The following is a 17,304-nucleotide window of genomic DNA, read 5'->3' as shown; positions in this document are numbered from 1 at the left end:
TTCAATATTCCAGAATTTGTTCTTGCTATCCTGAAGTCTGCTGCTAGCCAGCTTAGTGTCCCTTTCTAAGTGGTCTGCCTTTCTTTTTAGCTGCTTTTAGAGCCTTCCCTTTGTCTTTCACGTTATGAGTTGTACTATGTTGTGTTTAGATGAGGTATTTTAAAATTAATTGTGCTCTGTATATATTCTGCATTTTGGATCTGAGGATTCATGCCTTTTTTCTGGTCTGGAAAATTCTCAGTAGCTGCTCTTCCAAACATTGCTTATCTCCAGGCTTTTTATTCTCTTCTTCTATGACTGATTAAATTACATTAGATCTTTGCTTTCTATCCTGCTTAATCTCTCTTTCTGAGCTTTTCAACTTCTTTTTTCTCTGTGCTCCTTTTAAGGTTTCTTGTTGTTCACTCACAGGGTGATTGCATTTTTTTTAATTGATTGATTGATTGATTGGTTGATCCCTACTGAGGATATGTTTATTGATTTTGGAGAGAAAGAGGGAGAGAGAGAAAGAAACTTTGATATGAGAGAGAAACAGTGATTGATTGCCTCTTGTACGTGCCCCAACCTGGGACTGAACCTGCAAACTAAGGTATGTGCCCTGACCAGGAATCGAACCATCTATCTTTTGGTTTGTGGGATGATGCCTAACCAACTGAGCCACACCAGCTGGGGCAAGTTGACCATCTTTATTCTTTAATTGTTTATGATGAAGTAGTTGGCATTTATGACTTTCCCCCTCTGTAATTTGTGTCATGTTTCCTTTGCCTTCACATAGGCACTCAGTGACCTGGGGTTTCTTACCAAACTTACCTTCCCAGGGACCTGGGCCCTTGATAATTCTTTCCTTACAGGAGTATGGTAGTCTTCCATCAACTTTCCCAGTGGGTGTGGTAGTATAAGACCTGCTCCAGAACAACAGATCTGTTAAGATTCCCTTAAACTCACTTTGAAGTGGCAATATTTTTCCCTTTGATAGTCAAGATTATTAGGGATCAGTTGCCTCAGTTAACACCATGACCCCCTTTTTGCCTAATCATTTATGATAAAAAAGCCCCAAATTACTAGCATTGGAAACATTGTCTTTTTCCCCTTATGCAAGCAATTATCTCTTATTTTCCCAAATCCCAAGTCAGCAGAGCAAATGACTTATTTGCTAAGTTATTTAACTTAATCATGAAAGACACTATCCCACTTTCATCTCATAGTTCCCATGCCTACATATTCTAATTATATAAGAGAAGCCATGCATACAGATACATTGGTTCATGATTCCCAACATACAATCCATCCCTCAGGCCAGCATCCCAGCCTTATGAGATGTTGTCCCAATTGGAAGATCAATTGGATCTTCAGTAGGTCACTCTGCTGTTTCGTGAGGCACGCTGCTGGTCTAGGCATGGAGGGAGTATGAGTAACACACTCATAAATAATTATTATGTTTTTAGAAATGTCTGGAACCTAATCCTGCATGTTATATCTCTTCCAGCTAGTAATAAAAGCATTGCTGGGAATGCCCTTTACAGCTAGGTGGCATGGGTAATAGTGGGCAGCTTCAATATGTACAAGGCTAGAACAGTTTCTCTAAATGAAAATGATCATTTGCCTGAGAGGCCACAGCTTTGCTCCATAACTCTAGGGCTTCTGCTCAGATTCCTACTGGGGCCTGCCACAACCTGCGTAAGGCATTCTCGTGTGCCACCCACTCATGGAACGCCACTAGACCCACTGGGGCATAAAGGCTAAGGGAGAGAACCCCCTGCCTTCCCACTAGGGATTTTCAGTTAAATACATTAAGTAGGTCTTGACTATATTGCTCACCTTCTTCCATCCCAGGGACTTATCAGGATGCTTTTGACTATAGGAGAAACCCTAACTCAAATGATCTTAAATAAGAAAAGCTATCATTTTGCATAAATTGGAAGTCTAGTGGTGGGGTGAGCTGTGATTCATTGTGGGTTGCTATTCAGTAGAGTTCATTATGACTAGTGCTCAGTACTGTCATTACAGAAGTTCTTTCCATTGCTCTACTTTCCATCCCTCTGGGTGGTGGGCTTGCTTGGACTAGCTTCCCTCAAAATCACAAAGTGGCTACAGTAATTCTGTGTCACATCCAGACACACAGTCCAGAGAAAGAAGAGAGGTTCTCTCCCTTCCTCTTCCTGTGTCTGTGAGGGTGTGGGTATCTTGTTTCAGAATTGAGGAGACATTTTCTAGAAGCCTTCAGGAGAATTCATATCTCTTTGGCCAGAATTGATGACATGTCAAGTCCTAAACCATCACTGGCAAAGGGAATAAAAGTGCCATGACTGACTTAGAGACTAATCATTTGAGGTGGAAAAGATGTTGGAAAATCAAACATCCGGGTGAATATGGACTCAAACTAAACACCTCTAAGATCTCTCCTGCCTTTTTTGGTAACCAGACCTATGGGTACTTTGCTTCTGGTGCTTAAGTGCCTTCTTGTATATGACTTCTGCCACCCTGGAATTTCCCAATCCCATTAAATGGAGGCATTTCATCTCATTTTCATGTTCCAGCAACATCAGTGGCTTCCAAAGGAGAGACATTAAAGTGCTCTTCAAAGATGCTGGGATCCCCTTACTAATGATATCTTAAGCCTTTGGTGAAAGGAATGTCTTCTGGGCTCACTGAGGGCCCATAATTGTATGAACACGGTGTTGCTGACAATGTTTACATAGGATAAATTGTTCTAGCCTTTCTAAGTCTTCCTAAGTCTTGAAGTTTCTTTTTCTGTATTATTTTAAAACATTTCTGTCACTTCAACTTGTGGTCCATTGTTAAGTGAAGACCAAAGTGGATCTGGTTTTGGTTAACCAGCTGAGCAAATTGTTAGAACTAATTTCAGCTGCTAGCACAGCGAGCCCAAATTCTTGAGTATGGACACCCACATCAATAAATTTAATTCCAATCTAAAATGATATGTCTCCTGACTTGGTGGATAGACACAGAATCCAGCACTGCTATAAATTAGCAAAATCCTTATAATTATTTTTTGGGTGTATAAGCCACCTTCTCCAAGATTTGATTTGAACTTTTTCCTCCCAGAACACACTCAGATCTGACTGTAGCTATAGAAGGTTGCCTTTCTCTTGTAAGGGAAGGGGTAGATGTGTTTTCAAGCAAGGGAGAAATAGCTTCATTAGATAAGGGAGGAAAGATTGTTTAATGGCTAATGACAGTGGAAGTGTATGATGAAGTCAAACAGGAGGGTAATTGGCATTCCCTTCCACCCACATCCTAGCACAGAGCACAGAATTATTTTCTAGCAGGAACGGAACACAAAGCCCGGGAGGATTTAGGGCGGGTGGGTTTTGGCACCCCAAGTAAAGCCGTCCTCACGGTGGAATTTGAGGACTTCACTGTAAAGCAGGAGCCCTGCATCTTACCCAAAGCAATACAGGCCTGCTGTGCACACAGCTCTCACTGAGACGTCCTTTTTTCTATTTTTATAATACGAACAGAAAACCAAAGATCACCTGACATTGAGAAAGACCTCCATAGCATGAAAGTGGAAAACCAAGTTGAAAAAAATCTAACAACAGAGACAATTGAAGAAATAGAATAAAAACAATAACAACAAATAATTAATATTTTCGAATATCTAGCTTTTTTTACAGAAAACAAATCAAAATACTATGAAGAAAAGGACAAAGTACAGGAAAGAATCCTGACAGTTATAACTATGCTGACTTGTGGAAAATGATGATAGCAGCATAGTTTTTAAAATTGAAGATTGTGGTACAATTGAGATAAAATAAAGTACACATATGTAAAACTGTAAATTTATAAGCTTTGACCTCTGTACATATTCATCGAACCATCACTACATTCAAGATAATGAAGGCATCTATCACCTCAAAAGTTAGGTCAGGCCTCTTTATAATTCCTTTCTCTTATTCTCCTGCATCCCCTCCAAGGCAATCTGTGGTATGTAATTAGGATAATACAGTGTACACTTTTATTTGTCTGGCTTCTTTCATTTAGCATGATTATTTTAAGATTTATCCATGTTGTGGCATGTATCAATAATCCCTTTTGATTGCTAAGTAGTAATTCCAATATATGGTTATACCAGTTTATCATTCACCTGTGGATGGATATTTAGATTTTCATTTTTGATTATTACAAATAAAGCTGCTATGAACATTCATGAACAAGTCTTTGTGGGCCTGTATTTGCTTTCTCCTGGGTAAATTCCTATGAGTGGAATGGCTGGATCATACAGCAGGTTGATATTTAAATTTTTAAGAAGCTGTCAAGTCATTTTCCAAAGTGGTTATACCACTTTACATTCTCACCAGGAGTGTATTAAGAGTTCCAGTGACTCTGCATCCTCACCAATACTTGCTAAAGCCAGTCTTTTTAATTTTTAAAATAGCTTTATTGAGATATAACTTCCATATCATAAAATTCACCCATTTAAGGTATACAATTCAATTATTTCTAGAATATTCACAAAGTTGTGCAACCATCACCACTATCTACTATTAGAGTATTTTCATTACTCCTCCCCCTGAAAAAAAAAAGCCTCGTATTCATTAGCAGTCACTTCCTGGAATTTGACGAATTCACTGTAAAGCAAGATCCCTGTTCTCTCCATTCTAGGTACTAATCTACTTTCTGTCCCTAGGCCTGCCTATTCTGGACATTTTGTTTAAATTGAATCATAAAATATGTGATGTTTCATGGCTGGCTTCTTTTATTTATCATGTTTTTAAGGTTTACTCATCTTGTAGCATGTATCAATACTTCATTCCTCCTTAAATTCCCCTCCCCACCGCCCCACCCCTAGCTGCTGTGGCTCAGTGGATTGAGTGTTGGCCTGTGAATCAAAGAGTTGCTGGTTCGATTCCCAGTCAGGGCACATGCCTGAGTTGTGGGCCAAATACCCAGTAGGGGGCACTCAAGAGGCAATCACACATTGATGTTTCCCTCTCTTCTCCTCTCTCTAAAAATAAAGAAATAAAGTCTTCAAAATATATTTTTTATTCTGAAATAATTATAAATTCATAGGAAGTTGCATAGACAGTACAGAGAGAAAGAGCCTGTGCACTCTTCACCCAGTTTCTCCCAATGGTAACATCTTCCCGAACTATGGTTCTATATCAAAACCAAGAATTTGATGTTGGTACACAATGTGTGCATCATTTTATCACATATGTAGATTCACATAACTGCCACTAAACTCAAGATACAGAACTGTTCCATCACAGTGAAGATCTGTCTTGTCCCTCCTTCTGTCATCCCTAAGCAGTGGCAACCACTCTATTTCCATTTCTATAATTATGTCATTTCAAGAAGGTTATATAAATGGAATCACACATTATGTGATCTTCTGAGTATCACAATGAATTTCTGCTAATGTTAAAAATATATAACTAGATAGATAGTTAAATGAAAAATCTCATGGATGATACTTGTAACAAAACCAGGTGACAAACCCCAAAATAACAGAAAGTAGGACTAAAACAATAGGCCCACACCTGTACAGTATCAGCATACATGCAAGAGGAAGCAGAGAAAGGGATGGTGTGCCTGGGGGACCTGAGGAAAGGAGAATTCCAAATAGTCCCCCAAATTATTGTGGGAAAGTGCAGTGGGGGATTCTGAGAATAGCAGAAAACAGGAGAGATTTTGCTTATTCCAGTAGCCAGTTAGTGCAAGGCCATCCCCAGGAAGGCCGGGTTCTGTTCATTCCTTGGACTGACATCCTAGGATCTCCACACTGAGGAGAAGCTGGGGAGTGGAATCCAAATTGAGCAAAACAGGGACCATACCAGGAGCAAATAAAACATAAAGTCAACATAAAATTGGGAGGTGGGAGAGAGAATAAAAAAAAATCCCAGAAGGTATAATTCCAATTATATGGACACTACAGAAAGCAGAAAGGAGAACTATGTGACATTAGAAAAACTCTTCTGACCACACTTCCTTCTAACAGTTTAGAGAAAATAGTTTCATGTTAAAAATGAGCAACAGGGGAACTTCCAGCCAAGATGGAGGCATAGGTAGGTATACTTTGCTTCCATGCACAACCAATAGAAGGACAAAAACAAATTTACAATCAGAACTTCCAGAATATAGAACTGTATGGAAGTCCAACAACCAAAGAGATAAAGCAGAAACATTCATCCAGACTGGTAAGAGGGGTGGAGATAGGTAGCCCAGGAGGAGAGGATGTGCAGCAAGGCAGCGGCTGGCAGTCCCACATTTGCATGCGGATAAACTAAGAAGAACAACTGGGGAACAAGACAGATGGTGTAACCCAGGTTTCCAGTGCAGGAAAAGAAGGCCTCAAAACCTCTGGTTGTGAAAACCTGTGGGGGCTGCAGCAATGGTAGAAACTCCAAGCCTCACAGAAGAGTTCGTTGGAGGGACACATGGGGTCCTAGAATATACTCAAACCCACCCACCTGGGAATCAGCACCAAAAGGGTCCAACTTACTTGTGAGTAGCTAGGGAAGGGAATGAAAGCCTGCCTAGAACCGAACAAGCCACATTGTTCCCTTTCTGACCCCTCCCCCACAACAGCACCACAATGCAGCAACATGGGTTGCCCCGCCCTGGTGAATACTTAAGGCGCTGCCCCTTAATGCATAACAGGTGCACCAAGACCAAGAAATATGGCCCAAATGAAAGAACAGATCAAAATTCCAGTAAAAGAACTAAGGGATGAAGAGATAGTCAACCTGTCAGATGAAGAGTTCAAAACACTGGTAATCAGGATGCTCACAGAAATGGCTGAGTATGGTCACAAAATAAAAAACTGAAGGCTATGCAAAGTGAAATAAAAAAATATACAGGGAACCCACAATGAAGGGAAGGAAACCAGGACTCAAATCAACGATTTGGACCAGAAGAAAGAAAGAAACACCAAAGTGGAACAGAATGAAAAAACAAGAATTCAGAAAAATGAGGACAGGTTTAGGAACCTTCAGGACTTTAAATGTTCCAATATCTGAATCATAGGGGTGCCAGAAGGAGAAGAGAAAGAGCAAGAAATTGAAAACTTATCTGAAAACATGATGAAGGAGAACTTCTCCAAACTGGCACAGGAAATATATTGACTTCCAGAAAGTCTAGGAAGCTCAGAGAGTCCCAAAGAAGTTGGATTCAAGGAAACACACACCAAGGCACATCATAATTATATTACCCAGCATTAAAGAGAAGGAGAGAATCTTAAAAACAGCAAGAGAAAAAGATAGAGTTACCTACAGAGGAGTTCTCATAAGACTATCAGCTGATTTCTCAAAATAAACCTTACAGGCAAGAAGGGGCTGGAAAAAAGTATTCAAAGTCATGAAAGGCAAGGATCTGCATCCAAGATTACTCTGTCCAGCAAAGCTATCATTTAGAATGGAAGGACATATAAAGTACTTCCCAGGTAAGGTAAAGCTAAAGGAGTTCATCATCACCAAGCCCTTATTATAGGAATGTTAAAGGAACTTATGTAAGAAAAAGAGGAAGAACAAAACTATGAACAGTAAAATGACAATAAACTCACAATTATCAACAACTGAACCTAAAACAAAAACAAACTAAGCAAACAACTAGAACAGGAACAGAATCACAGAAATGGAGATCACATGGAGGGTTATCAATGGGGAGGGGGCAAGGGGAGAATGGGGGAAAAGGTATAGGGAATAAAAAGCATAAATGGTAGGTACAAAATAGACAGGGGGAAGTTAAGAATAGTATAGGAAATGGAGCAGCCAAAGAATATATATGTATAACCCATGGACATGAACTAAGGAGGGGAATGCTGGTGGGGGTCATGCAGGGTGAAGGGAGATAAAGGGGAGAAAAAAAATGGGACAAATGTAATAGAATAATCAATAAAATATACTTTAAAAATGAGCAACAGAAAGAACAAAGCAAAGATGTCCACCTCCAATACTTTTATTCAACATAGTGTTGGAAGTTCTAGCCAGAGGAATTAGGCAATAAAAAGAAATAAGAGGCATCCAAAATGAAAAAGAAGTAAATTATCTCTATTTACAGAGGATATGGCCTTATCTGTAGAAAACTCTAAAGATTCCACACAAAAAAACATGCTAGACTAATAAATTCAGCAGAGTAATGGGATACAAAGTCAACAGACAAAAGTCAGTTGCTTTTCTATACAATAACAATAAAAAATCTGAAAAGGAAATTATAAAAACAATTTCATGGGAGCATTTGAGAACTTGCTCCCTGTATATGTCATCAATTGGGCACAAATAAACAGTTGTAAAAAATTAAAAAACAGCCCTGACTGATGTGACTCAGTTGGGCATCATCCCACAAAGTGAAAACTCACTGGTTTAGTTCCCAGTCATGGTACATGCCTAGGTTGCAGGTTTGATTCCGGGTCTGGTCACGTATGAGAGACAACCAATCCGTGTTTCTCTCTCTCATCAGTATTTCTCTCCCCCTCATCCTCACTCCCAACCTTTCTTCAAAAAAGAAAGAAAGAAAGAAAGAAAGAAAGAAAGAAACCAACAAAATAACATAAAAAAGTATAAAGTGCTTAGAATTAACCAAGGAGGTGAAAGACAATGAAAACTACAATATATTGTTAAAAGAAATTAGAGAAGATATAATAAGTAGAAATACATCTTATGTTCAAGGATTGGAAAACTTAATATTGTTAAAATGTCAATATTACCCAAAGTGATCTAAAAATTCAGTGTAATTCCTATCAAAATCCTAATAACTTTTTCTGCAGAAATAAAAAAATTCACTCTAAAAATCAAATGGAATATCAAAAGACCCCAATTAGCCAAAACAATTTTTAAAAATAACAAAACTAGAGAACTCACTTTTCAAAATTTACTACAAAGCTGCAGTAATCAAAACAGTGTAGTGCAGGCCAAAAGGCGGTCATATAAACCAATGGAATAGAATGGATAACCCAGAAATAAACCCTTATAAGTATAGTCAAATGATTTTTGACAAGGACGCATTCAATGAGGGAAAGGACAACATGTTCAACACACAATGCTTGGGAAAACTAGATATTCATATGCAAAAGAATGAAGTTAGAGCCTTACCATATGCAAAAATTCAGTATGGGTCAAAGACCTAAAACAACAAAACTCTTAGAAGAAAACATAGGAAAAAAAAGCTTCACAATGTTAGATTTGGCAATGATTTCTTAGATTTCACACTACAGGCACAGGTAACAAAAGAAAAAATAGACAAATTGGTCTTCATGAAAATTTAAAAATTTGTGCACTAAAAGACACTATAGCCCTGGCTGGTGCGGCTCAATTGGTTGAGCATTGTACTGTAACCAAGGTTGCAGTTTCGATCCCCAGTCAGGGCACCTACCTAGGTTGCAGGTTTGATCCCCAGTCTGGTTGCATATAGGAAGCAACCAGTCCATGTTTCTCTCTCACATCAACATTTTTCTCTCTCCTTTACTCTCTATTCTCTCTCTAAAAAAATGGCAAAAAAATGTCCTAGAGTGATGATTAAAAAAAGTTGTTTTTTTTTTAAAAGACAATATCAACAGAGTAAATGGCAATCCACAGAATGGGAGAAAGTTTTTGCAGATCATATATCTGATTAGAGATTGATATCCAGGATATATATAAAATTCCTAAAATTCAATGATAACAAAAACAACCCAATTAAAAAATGGACAAAAGGACTTGAATAGACATTTCTTCAAAGATATACAAATCACTAATACATACAAGAAAAGATGCTCAACATCATTAACAATTAGGAAAATGCAAATCAAAACTACAATAAGAAACCACTTCATGCTCATTAAGGTAACTATAAAAAAAACAGAAAGCAACAATCATTGGTGAGGATGTGGAGAAATTTGTATTTTTGTGCACTGTCAGTGGGAATGTAAAATGGTACAGCAATTATAGAAAATCATATGGAAGTTCTTAAAAAAATTAAAAATAGAACTACCATATGATTCAACATTTTCACTTCTGGGTATTTACCCAAATTATTTGAAAGCAAGATCTCAAATTATTTGTGCACCAGTGTTCATAGCAATGCTATTTACAATAGCTAAAACATGGAAGCAACTCAAGTATCTATCAATAGATGAATAGATAAGGAAAATGTAGTATATACATATTATTCAGTCTTAAACTGTAAAAATCAATTTGCAATATACTACAAGACAGATGAGGACATTATGCTAAGTGAAATAAGTCATTTACAGAAAGACAAACATGATTTCACTTGTATGAGATTCTTACAGTAGCCAAAATGTTGATGCAGAAAGTTTCCAGAGACTGGAGCAGGGAAGAATGGGGAATTATTGTTTAATGGCTACAGAGTTTGTTTTACAAGATGAAAAGAATTCTGGGGATAGACAGCAGTTATAGTACACAACATTAGGAATGTATTTACAATAATACCACTGAACTGTTCACCTAAAAATGATTAAGATGGCAAATTTTGTGTATTTTAACAAAATGTGAAAAACTAAGAGAAGAGCCACAGAAAAATAACAAAATTATTTCCATATGAAATTATTGTAATAAAAAGAGTAATATGTAGAATAACATCCCTATGCTAATGTACACATGCCAGGACAAGCTCAAACTGTAGATCAAAGCTGTAACCTATTATTTTAAAACAAGCTAAAGGACATTAACATAGAGTTCTGGTCAAGATGGAGGCATAGGTAGACACATTTCTCCTTGTACAACCACAAAAAGAATCACAACTAATCTCAAAACAAAAAACACCCAGAATTGCCAGAAAATCGAACTGTATGGAGGACCAACAACCAAGGATTTAAAGAAGCCACATTCACCCAGATGGGTAGGAGGGTAGGAGATGGTGAGCCAGGGTGGAGAGGATGAGGAGTGGTGTGGAGAGGCAGAGGTGGCAGTGGTGTCCACGGTGGTGGTGGGACAGGTGGTCCGACATTCACATGTGGTGGATAAAAATTAGGAAGGATACCTTAGGAGCAAGCGGTCCCAGCCCCAGGCCAGACTGTGCAGCCCAGGGTTCCAGTGTCGGAAAGATAAAACCTCAGAACTTCCAGCTGTGAAAACTGGTGCGGGGATAGGGCAGCAGAATAAACTGCTGGTCTCTCAAGGGAGTCTGCTTAAAAGAAATACGCAAACCCATCCACTCTGGGAATTGCCGTCAAGGAAGCAGATAGAAGGGCCCCAGTCACATACAGGAAGTAGGTGAAGTCACTGGAAATGGGGTGACTGCCAGACAAGCCTCCAGAAGCCAAGCAGTGGCACTGCCCCCTCTCTGACCCTTACCCTGCACACAGTGCCACAAAGTGGTGAAGTGGGTTGCCCCACCCTGGCAAATATCTAGGGCTCCACCCCCATATAATGTAACAGGTGCACTAAAACAGGGAGTCAAAGCAGCTCTACCTAATACACAGAAACAAACACAGGGAGGCTTACCAAGTTGGAGAAACAAAGAAATATGGTCCAAATGAAAGAACAGAACAAAACCCCAGAAAAAGAATTAAGTGAAATGGAGATAGACAACTTACAAGATGCAGAGTTCAAAATGCTGGTGATAGGGCTCTTTAGAGAACTCACTGAGTACAGCAAAAGCATAAAGGAAGAAATGAATGCTACACTAAATGAAATAAATAAAATCCACAGGCAACCAACAGTGAAGGGAAGGATGTTGGGATTCAAATAAACAATTTGGAACATAAGGCAGAAATAAATATTCGACCCAAACAGAAGAAGAAACAAAAATTTTAACAAAATAAGGAGAGTATAAGAAGACTCTGGGACATCTCCAAATGCACTAACATCCAAATCATAGGGCCAGAAGGAGAAGAGGAAGAGCAAGAAATTGAAAACCTATTTGAAAAAATAATGACAGAAAACTTCCCTAACTTGGTGAAGGAAATAGACATACAAGTCCAGGAAGCATGGAGAATCCCAAACAAGTTGGACGCAAAGAGGACCACACCAAGACACATCATAATAAAAATGTCAATGGTTAAAGATAAACAGAGAGTCTTAAAAGCAGCAAGGAAAAGGAGACAGTTACCCACAAAGGAGTGCCCATAAGACTGTCAGCTGATTTCTCAAAAGAAACTTTGCAGACAAGAAGGGACTGGCAAGAAGTATTCAAAGTGATGAAAAGCAAGGACCTACAACCAAGATTACTCTATTCAGCAAAGCTATCATTTAGAATGGAAGGGCAGATAAAGTGCTTCCCAGATAAGGTAAAGCTAAAGGAGTTCATCATCACCAAGCCCTTATTACATGCAATGTTAAAGGGACTTATTTAAGAAAAAGGAAAAGATCAAAACTAGAAACATTAAAATAATAACAAACTCAAAACTATCAACAACTGAATCTAAAAAATAAAAACAAAAACAAACTAAGCAAAAAACCTAGAAAGGGACAGAATCTTACACATGGAGATCATTTGGAGGGTTATCAGCTGGGAGGTGGAAGGAAGAGAAGGGAAGGGAAAAGGTGCAGGGATTAAGAAACATAATTGGTAGGTATAAAATAGACAGGGGGAGATTAAGAATAGCATAGGAAATGGAAAAGCCAAAGAACTTATATGCATGACCCATGAACATGAACTAAGGGGTGATTGCTGGAGAGAAGGGGGTACTGGGCAGAGGGGGCAATGGGAGAAAAAATGGGACAACTGTAATAGCATAATAAATAAAATATACTTAAAAAAGAAGGAAGGAACAAAAAAATACATATGGCATGAAAAAGCCCCTATATCAGAAATAGAAAAAAATTAGATTGAGGTGACAAAATTCAGAAATTAGAAATAAAGATTATTACACAAATGGGGACCTAGTTAAAAGAAACAGTGAAAAAGACATAATAGATGTCTTAAGAGAAATATAAGGTGAAAAGAAAGAAAATTTTAAGAATTTTTTTTAAAGATAAAAAAGGATTTGAGAGAAAACAGCAAATATTGAGGGTAGGCAAAGAAGAACCATCATACATATAATATGAGTCTCACGATTATTGTTATTTTTTAAATTAGGAAGTAGAGCCCTGGCTGGTGTAGTTCAGTGGATTGAGCGTGGTCCTGCGAACCAAAGAGTCACAAGTTCAATTCCCAGTCAGGGCACATACCTGGGTTGCAGGCCAGGTCCCCAGTAGGGGGATGTGAGAGGCAACCACACAATGATGTTTCATTCCCTCTCTTTTTCCTTCCCTTCCCCCCTCTTTAAAAATAAATACATAAAATCTTTCTTAAAAATTAGGAAGTAGAACAAATACTAAAACTGATAATTCAACAAAGCTTCCCTGATAAAATTTTTTTAAAACGATTTAAAAGTCCCTGACCAGGTAATTCAGGTGGTTAGAGTGTTGTCCTGTTACACCAAGTGTTGGGAACTGCCCTGCCTGGTTTCAGAAGCTGTAACTCCCGCCAAGGCTAAGGCTGAGGGAACGACCTTGGACCATAAGCCACTAAGGAGACAAAAGCTTATCTCCCTGGCAGGAGCGGCGCTTCTGCTCCTTTTACTTCATCCATAACTGGCCTCCAATATTTGGTCGGTTAGCCAATGATGGGTAAGATTCCCCAAAGTGGGGAAATACCTAAGCCAGGTATGATCACGTGGGAGGCCCCTAAGGAAGTACTTAGGGGGCTACAGCAAAAGGGGCTGATGTACCCTTGCCCCTCGGCTTTGACATAGCCTGAGTCCTCATCATCTGGGAGAAAATCTCCTTATCTCTTGGCTGCCTTACTTCCCTTGCTCCACCTAAGCCTGAAACAATGACAAAGGGCAGTGCAGCCCTGTGCTGGAAAGGGCACGTTCCCCAGGCGATCAGGCCTAAGAAAGAATATGTAAAATTCTGTGAAACCTGCTCTGTTTAGAATGCTTTCACTTAAATGATAAGAGTCCAAGCAAGAAGTAAGTTTGTTCCTCAAAGTTTTACAGCTCTTTAGCTATCTGACCCTGATGCAAAATAGGCCCTCAGAGTCCTTTGTTATCTATTGTTTGATCCTTACTGCCTGATAATGATTAATGAGCTTTACCTGTATTCTTGTGCAAATGAACCCAATAAAAGGCCATTGAGGAACATGCTCCTAGCCCTTCTCCTTTGAGAGATCGGCCACCTTTCCTCCCCAAGTAGATTGTGTCTTGGTAGACTTATTCTCATCTGTGGCGGCTGGGGACCCTGTGGGCGGAGACCCCTCACAACCAAGGTTGCGGCTTTGGTGCCTGGTGAGGACACATACAAAAATTAACTATGAGTGCATCAATAATTGAAAAACAAATTGATCTCTCTCTCTCTCTCTCTCTCTTTCTCTTTCTCCCTCCTTCCCTCCCTCTTCTTCTCCCTCTCCCCTTCCCTCTCTTTCTAAAATTAATAAATAAAATTAAAAAATTTAAAACTACATATTGAAAGAGCCAACTTCTCCATGCTCCTCTCGCACCTCTCCCAACCCTTATGTTCCGTGTTGTGGCTTACTGAGTGTTCCCAGAACGTGTGGCACTTATCTTGCCTCAGTGCCCCTGCTCAGATCAGTCCCACGCCTACAGTGTCTCTCCTTGTCCTTTGCCAGGCACGCTGCAATGCATCCTTCGGGACTCGATTTCAGTATCACTTTCTCTCTAATGTATTACCTGAATCCCCTTTTCCTATGCCCCCCTGTTCTCAGTTACATGTCCTCTTTTGTGCTTTTATAAAACCCTGTGAACATGTTTTCAGAGCCCTGTCTACCATATTTTAACACACACACAAACCCCTGTAATCATGGGTTCATTCCCTGCTCTCTGTAAAAATTCCAGGACACTAATCTTTCAGTTTTTTAGATCCTCTTTATCTGACACAATATTTTGCAGTCTGTCATTGTTAAATGAACAAAAGAGAATGAGTTTTGTATAAGTCACTATTCGAGAGATAAAATAGCTCAGCTATGCCATTTGTTAGTTTAAGGAAGTGTGAGAGAAGAGAAAAAGCACCATCCTATTATATTTACATGGCTACTATCATTATGTCAAAAACATTTTTTTTGCTATAATCTAGCAAATAGTAATATGACATTTTATTAGAAAAAAGTCTTAAATGCAGACAAAAATTGTGTAATAAATATGATATTCCCAATGATAGTGAAGGTAAAAGTATGCATAAACCAAAATAATTGATATTTTAAAAAATATTTGGTCCCTGGCCAGTGTGGCTCTGTTGGCTGGGCATCATCCTGCACACTGAGAGGTCGCCAGTTCGATTCCCAGTCAAGGCACGTGGCTGGGTTTCGAGCTCTGTGCTCTGCCCCCATTGAGGTGTTTGTAGAAGGTAAAAGGCAACCAATTGATGTTTCTCAGTCACATTGATGTTTCTCTCCCTCTCTTTCTCTAAAATAAAATAAAATAAAAATTTTTAAATTTATTTTTAAAAATAAAATAAAAAATGAAAATATTGATGTTTCACCAAAGACCTGTTACAGGGTGCAGCCAAGAGGGGGACCCCAAATGGGCATTTGAAATGGGGTCCAGAACTCAAGGTGTCCAGGAGATTTTAGGGTGTCTTCACTGCCCCCCCCAGGTGTGGGTTGGGGGAAGGGACAAATGGAGCAGGGCTGTTGAGAGCTGTTTCCGCAAAGCAACAGCTTTGCAGCTAACCTCTGGCATGGTCATTTAACATATCTATAACCTTTAACTGGTTGCATAGATATGTTAAATAGCTGTGGCTATGCTCTGAGCCAGGGGAATGGAAGTAACTTCCCCACCAAGATGTAACTGGGGGGCAGGTCCCCGAGTTACAATGCCTGCATGGGAGCTTGGAGATGATTGGCTCCATGACATGAGGCCACACCTGCCCAGACTCATGATGGCAGCCCAGTAAAGCTGGAAGGATATAAGTTCTGGCATGTGAGGCCGATTGTAGGAGGAATTGAAAATGGGGCTGCAGAGGAAGATTGGCTCGGGGATTTAAACCCAGACTCAGCAGCCATTGAAGAGAGGACCACTAGGTCTTTAGCAAAGTGGGGACTCCTGCAGCCCTTCCAGAGAGAGAATCACCATGCGGCTTTAGCAGAGAACCACCACTCAGCCTTGGCAGAGTGGCAACCAGCCCCCCTCGCAGCTATTGAGGAGAGAGAACCACATGGTTTTGGCTGAGTGGGAACTCCCGTGTCCCTGGGGGAGAGAGGACCACGTGGCTGGAGCAGTGGAGAGAGGACCATGTGCCATTGCCAGAGTGGCGACCCCCGCAGCTTTAGAAGGGGGAACCACCACCCAGCTTTAGCAGAGATTCCAACGACACAGCTGAGGGTATCGGGAACCCAGGGAGGTCTCCCAGTCAAGACGGATTACTGGGAAGAACCGGGGGCTGCCTGAGCCAAGGACTTCTATTTCCTTTCCTGAGATACTGTACCCCAGACTGGGCAAAGGAGGAAAGAAGGACTGTGTGTGTTTGTGGGTGTTTTAAGGGACTTTAGGATTTTGATGAAGACATTAGGTCATTACTTTAAGTTTGTATAGCATTAAATAAAAATTTTCTTTCCTTTTCATAAATCTCTGGCATTGAGAGACATCTTTCCTATAGGTGGTGGACATAACAGACCTGGGGCTTTCTTTCGGGTGATAGTATATCGTCCCAGGCCCCCAACACTAGTTGTTCAGTAGCAGACCTGCACTCTCTGTGCTGGGGCCTCTACTCTCTGACACTTCCAAAGGGGCTGGCCAGGTAAGCCAGAGATAACATGAAGGACCCTCTTCCTGTTAGTGACAGTCCATATTTTAAATGGCTGAAAGACTGTCATGCCTCCTGTCCTTTAATCCTGAGTGCCTTTGTCATATTCTCTTTAACAAATAGGGAGCTAGATACTGACATTTGCAGTCATTTAAGTATTAACTAGGTGATAGAGCAGGAAATCCATTATCTGTGGTTGTTCCTGTAAGATATGCCATATGGGTGTACACTCAAGAGCCTGGAGAGACTTGTTTGTAATCCAGCCTGATGTACTTACATTTATTTGGCAAGAATTTGTATTATTGCCTCTGAGGAAAAATGAGTGATGCTCAGCAAGGTTGAAATAAGTTAAAAGAATAATAACCATGTCATATTTCACTGTACAGTTGAGTCATGCCTTTAAATTGCTGCTGCAATAAGGTAATGTTCACTTCTGTCCAGTATTCTTCCTGGTCGTGCACAAGAATTCACATCTCACTAATGTGATTTCTTAAGAGAAGAATCACTCTTGACTGAGAGCTGTTTTCTCATCATTAGTAATAGCTTAGAGTTCATACTCCTCACACTTTATTTCCACTTATATTTGCTCATATTATAGTTCATTTTGTAACGTTCTGACCAGTTACACAGCTTCATGATAATTTCCTGCACTTTGTCC

This window comes from Phyllostomus hastatus, unplaced genomic scaffold, assembly GCF_019186645.2.
Source record: "Phyllostomus hastatus isolate PE091 unplaced genomic scaffold, TTU_PhHast_1.1 phas_contig_40, whole genome shotgun sequence".
In the NCBI taxonomy this organism is placed as follows: domain Eukaryota; kingdom Metazoa; phylum Chordata; class Mammalia; order Chiroptera; family Phyllostomidae; genus Phyllostomus; species Phyllostomus hastatus.
The sequence above is the reverse complement of the archived record's forward strand: the minus strand, read 5'-3'. Positions refer to the sequence as shown.